General features: G+C 42.1%; 1 protein-coding gene across 3 annotated transcripts in view; it reads right to left on the bottom strand.

Moving 5' to 3' along the window:
• Positions 1–6,000, bottom strand: part of pdlim2 (PDZ and LIM domain 2 (mystique)) — a 31,034-nt gene that overhangs the window by 24,835 nt on the left and 199 nt on the right. Inside the window, exon 1 of one of the 3 annotated variants that reach the window (XM_076038881.1) lies at positions 5,318–5,540. The exons of 1 other annotated variant lie outside the window; for it this stretch is intronic. The gene's annotated coding sequence lies outside the window, so the exon portion shown is untranslated. Of the gene's footprint in view, positions 1–5,207; positions 5,541–6,000 lie in introns of those variants that run through there. One more of the 3 variants, XM_076038880.1, reaches the window with a different exon arrangement.

Genomic DNA, 6,000 nt, shown 5'->3' with positions numbered 1-6,000 from the left:
CGTAGTCCAGCCTCAGTCACTCATTAACAGTCTGGGCCAATTAGCAGGGTTACTGAGCTCACCATCATTAGGATCTCTTAATTGCTGTGGTCTTCAGAAATAAGTGCAGTTGCCATAATGACAGGGAGCATCCGCCCCACAGATTCCCAGCCTTTGGGGTATCAATTAGTTCCTTGAGCTTTGGCAGGGTCTCTTAGAGGAGAGCCCATTATGAAGACAGCACCCCGCTAATTCACAGTGTAAAACACTCACCACTGGCATCATAAAACCCTCTGGTGGTGGATAATGTCAAAGTGAAAGGAAGGTGGAGGAATGCAGCAGAGCGGACAAACAGCAGACGGGACAAACAACACAACACACTCACGGCTGTGGCTCTTAATTGGCCCCTGATGAGCCTTTAAACAGGCACTGCTGCTCACATGACAAAATGCTCAGCACAGTTCAATTATACCCACTGGCAGACAAAAGTCCTGTTGAACCACTGCCAGTATGCATAAAAGGTGAATTCTGTTCTGGTGACATCTCGCTGCTTTCGCTGCCACGCCTGCTCACCATTACAATTCAACCTGTCCAACACAATGTGAAGAATTCTCGTCATGAAGTCATTACTATGGCCCGCAGCTCAGTAGCAGTAGCAGCGCTACAGGCCTGCGTGAGAAGAACTGGTCGTTTCATGTGTGAGATTACTCACAATTAATGGACAAGTTCATGGCTTACGAACATCCCGACACAGCTAATTAAAAGGTCACTTTTGACAGATCTCGAGAGTCAGGATAGTAATTACCAAGTGACTTTGATGCGAGTTGAGATGTATTCAGGGCTCCAGTTATCCAGCATGTTAGAATATTCATTCTCTGGTTCTTTTTTCGCCAAGATTCACAGTAAATGTGGTAGTAGTTCTTTGCAATCTTAGAAGCATTTTCTTCATTAACTATTATCATAAATAATCAGAGCTTTTTTTGTGCATCTGCATAGTCACTGTCACGACATGAACACTGCAACAAAAATATTTAGAAAAAAGACCGATTCAAAAATGAAATGGCTTTCTGCATATTAAAAAAAAACTGTGGGCAGGAATTGAGACATCTTAAAACAACTTTAAGAGTTATAATGAACCCAAGCACTGGGTTCAGACTGTATCTTGGTTTCCATCATATCTTACATTCCCTGGTATGTCCGTTCTCCCTGTGCTGAGGGACTTTCTGCACTTGACAAATTTCTGTCCCTTTAAGCAGAAAAAAAAACAATCCCCCCCCCTCCCCAAAAAAAAAAAAAAACCCAGGCCTTTCCAGAATGTTCAATTTAAGACTCTGCTCCAACATGCAGAGAGCCTCAGGGGTTTAAGACAGGTTTTCAATCAGATTTTTGTGATCACAGTGAAAGATGAAGGATTAACATGAACTTGTCTCAAAACCCAAGACCCATTTTTATGTTTCACAAAAATTTGCAACAAGATAAGCAACCGTTTATATCATGTTGGGCCATGACTCAATAGTAAATGGTTATCGTGTGCAGCATGTCTTGTGCGATTTATGACACCAATACATGTACAGCTTGCATTGTCTCCGCTGTCTGTTACAGCAAGGCGCGGCCAGGTTCAGTGAGCAGATTGCCATTTACACAGAGGCTCATATAATGTTAGTAAACAGTTAAGCATAAATTATATATAATCTTAGATTTATCATGTTTACCATAATGTGAAGTAATAGGTATGTTGGGCTGAACGAGTGAAACCTGTGATAACAACTCTGAGACTGAATGTGTCATTTACTGGCTTGGGCAAAAATAATGACTCAATCTCTTTGACTCATTACCTCTAATCAGCATGTAATCACAACACGGCTATGGCAACCACTTGTTGCGCTCATGGGTGTATATTCTCGTGCTCAAATGAGGTTTTAGATTGATTTAATGTAGTCATTTAAAGTATTTTCTAATGCTATGTAATAATGTGTGTAGTAGATAGATTTAAAACCTTGCCATTTGGATCAAATCTTCATCCTTTAGCATCCTGACCTTTATGTTCTTAACAAAGCCATACAAAATCCTCATTAGAACCAATAAACCAACAAAATACAGGCTCTGCCACTGGTTGATAATATTGGTTTGTTGTCAAGTTTGTTGCATTATGGTATCCATATTGAAAAACCAGATCAGTGTGAATATATTTTAAAAATGTGTGATCAAACCATACAAAATTTAGGGTAAAATCTTGATTTTCAGCTCAATAACTACCAGAGTCAAAAAGACAACATAATCTCTTACAAGTGCAAGTATATAGTATAAGAGGGAGGAAACATAAATAAGCCGTTTTTTTCTGAAATGACAGCCCTTGTATCAGCCTTATACATGTTCTACATGTCAACCCCCTCACTTCACTCTGGACCTTGAACAAGCAATCACTACATTTACTCATCACATGGAAACCACTGCCAACATTAAGTTTAATAAAAGCTAATCATATGAGTAACACCTCATTAAATCAGAGGAATGAAAAACAAGTGGTTACCACATGTACTGTTGAGGAGGTTGAGTGTCTGAGCAAACAAAATAGTTTGGACAGAGAGCACAAGATAAAGCACGTCGCAAAGTGGATGGCTGACAAACATTGTGTGTATATATATAAAAAATGTTGGGCAGCCAAACCTGGCCGCCTAAATCAACTCCTCTCCTCATCCCTGAATCACTGCTTTTTTTTTTTTTTTCTTGAACTCTGGGCCAAGATTCACTGGACTGAAATGGATAGACAGTGACTCTCCAACAAGCTAACAGAGAAAGAATGGCTGATGAACATAGCAGACACAACGCATTCAGCTGAAAGCTCTGGCTCAGCTCTGATGCGCACACAGAACCAGACTGGCTGCCAGAGAATATTCCTGGTATGAATCATACTTGCAGGCTCTCACTGGTGGCAGTACCACCCCACCGCACACCCCCATGTGATGTTTTGTTTTGTTGTTTTGTTCTTGTCCGGGCTTTTGTTTCTGACGCCCTCTGATGATTCTGCCCTGTGTGTGTCAGGTCGACACCTAGCTACCTGGACAAACACAGGCTAAATTAAAAGGGACAAGAATGCAGGCGTCTCCCGGGACTCAGGAGGGTAAAATAGCATTCTAGACATTCTCCAAATCACGCCCATCTGTTCAGATACAGCTTCTGTCCCGGGAGGAATGAGAACGTGTCAAACAATAACAAATGATGTCAAACAGGACGCTGCTTGATGAGTCTCCGCCGTTGGATGGCGCTCATTGCATGAGCCTCATCATACCTGCAATTTCCTTGGGTAACTCCCTTTTTCATGGAAAAGCTGCATGCCCATGCAAGATTTCAAACAGTAATCTGCATGCTTAAAAACGTTCCATAATCTTAACTAGCTCAGAACAAGAAGACCGGCTCTGTAATGATGCACCATCCCGGGTTTTTTATTAGCTCTATGTGTTACTGCAGGTTAATGGTTGAAGCCCACTGGCTTCACTCCCCTCACAGCGCATCACCGTCGCGAGGAGATTATGTTACTGCTGCTCATGGTGAATAACCTCCACACTCCACTGCCTAGCAATCAGCTCACTTCACCACATCCTCTGCATGCACCATTAATATGCCTTTCCCATAAAAGACAAGACAACTTTAACTGTTCACTGCCAGCACGCCCTTGACATTTTTGAAATTCGCCGTGGCAAAGAGCAACTGATCGAGGAGCTAAGTTTTGGAATTGTTTTGGTGAAGAAATAGGAAATGTTAGGGCCAAGACAGAGCTGCTAATAAAAAAAAGGTGACTAAGAAAGAAGGAAAGAGAAGGAAAAGCTGGTCTGAACTGCCTGTGTCTCAGCTGAAGCTGAAAACCACAAGCGAAAAAAAGGTTTCACTCACTCCCTGTCTCAAACAGAACAGCTTCCCTCTTTTCAAGGCCCAATTAAAAGAAAAAAAAAGACAATACGGCAAAACAAAATAGAGCAAAATGTTCTTTTTCTTCAGGCTTCAGCCAGTTGTAAAACAGACCTGTTTTTTCCTTGAGCGTGAGGCGTAATGAGCTGGCCTTTTCACTGCTTTCCTGTAAAGCTACTGCTTTTCTAGATTTGAAATTACAGCCTTCCAGCAGTCAGTAAGCTCTCTTCAAAAAAAGAAAAAAAAAAAGAAAGAAACCCTCAGAAAGCAAGCACAGTATAGAGGAGGGCAAGGGGGTGCGTGCACATGAAAGACTCAATCACAATGGCAGAGGTAAACAGCAGCCTGTCAGTCCACTGGGGCCGCTCCTGATTCTGCACCACTGCTGATTTTCCAGAGCCAATCACTTTATTTCTGCATGTTTACCTCTGTGAAGTGTGAGGAACAGCCTCGCCTGGAGACACACGACAACAGGTGATGCAGACAGACCTGTCAGTTTGGAGTCATGGACCACAAGAGCCTTTCTAATTTGTGGCAAAAACTGGTAACAACTCGCACCAACTGCTTCCAACAGCCACCTGGACTGTGATGCATTGGCACTGTGCTGCTCAAACCAGTGCTCTGTGTGTGAGTGAAGTGTGTGTGTGTGTGTGTGTGTGTGTGTGTGTGGAGGCTGGACTTGTGTTCAGTTCACTGACTCTAAATTCCCACTTCTGTAATGCAGCACTGGCCAAAAACAGTTTTATTGTGTTGCAGACTTTACTGCGCACACACTTGGCATCATTAACAACAAACTCGGGCCTATTTGTGTCTGAGGTTCCCACGCTTTTAATGAACAGATACAAGTCCGTCAAGATTAAAGAGCATAACAAATCTTTTTCATACACACATACAAATAAGTGTGTGTGTGTGTACATACATATACATTTATACACATCCATATATATATGTATATACATACCTTGAGTCTGTTAATAATAAATCAATCAAATCAATCAATCACTATATAAATATATACACACATATATGCATACTATACACATACATGTACACATGCACATATTTTAGTACATTATTTAGATTTAAATTGAATCACAGAAACGAACGTTTCTTCTACACACTAAGCTATATATTAATACGGATTTATTCTACGGTCCTGATTACTTACTATCACTATTACTTTATTATTATTATTATTATTATTATTATTATTATTATTATTATTATTATTATTATTATTAAAGAGCATAAGAGCTTTTAAAGACCAACAAGATCGAATAAACGGCTTTTAAAGCGGCACTGTCACAACAAACTCTACTTACCGAGGTGAGATCAGTCTCCACCTGCTGAACCTCGTGGCGCCGCTTTTCTATAAACACTGAACACACTCAGGCGCGCGCACACGCACGCACGCACGCACACAAGCACACACCTGACACACAGAGCAGGTCCCCAAATAGAAGCCACCAAAGATGTAAAGAAGTTGCCTCCGTCAGTGAAAGGAGCGCTGAGGCGGCGGCGGTGGTTGATAATGATGACGATGAAGGTGAAGAGGAGGCTCTGCTTCGCCCTGCTTCTGTCTGTGCGTCTCTTTTTTTTTTTTGATTCCAATGCAATGGTAGCGGCACGCACGGACTGCTGTCGTTTTCAGAGTGGGACGAACCCGGCGGAGCCATGCGCTGTCATCACAATAAGAGCCACCGCCGAGCCACCGCGGGAGGGAGGGAGGCGAGGCTCGGGGCGTGTCGCCCCGGACAGGAGGCGGTCAGAGGGGGAGACGGCCGGAAATTGAGCCATCTCAGCCGTGAAGCAGTGACGGCTCGTTCGCGAACGAACCGGTTCTAAGAGCCGGCTCTTTGAAGCGAATCAAGAGAGCCGACTGTGTTTAACCAAACCCAAACAAGCCTTAATGTTGAAAATGAAAATGTTTGGCTGAAAGCTGCTTTTTGTTTTTATCTTGTGTTTGTTGATGTGTTCTTTCACTTGTACATAGTTGTATTATGCCGAGTGTTTGTTTTGATATATATTTATTTTTACTGCACCGTGTTCCATGTGTCCGTCGTTCAATATTTTTTTTAACCATGAACATTAGTCATTCAATTTAGCACATCATTT

The sequence above is a fragment of the Nelusetta ayraudi genome, unplaced genomic scaffold (assembly GCF_046127955.1).
Source record: "Nelusetta ayraudi isolate G7.1 ecotype Tasmania unplaced genomic scaffold, CSIRO-AGI_Nayr_v1 ptg000058l, whole genome shotgun sequence".
Classification (NCBI taxonomy): Eukaryota; Metazoa; Chordata; class Actinopteri; order Tetraodontiformes; family Monacanthidae; genus Nelusetta; species Nelusetta ayraudi.
The sequence above is the reverse complement of the archived record's forward strand: the minus strand, read 5'-3'. Positions and strand labels throughout refer to the sequence as shown.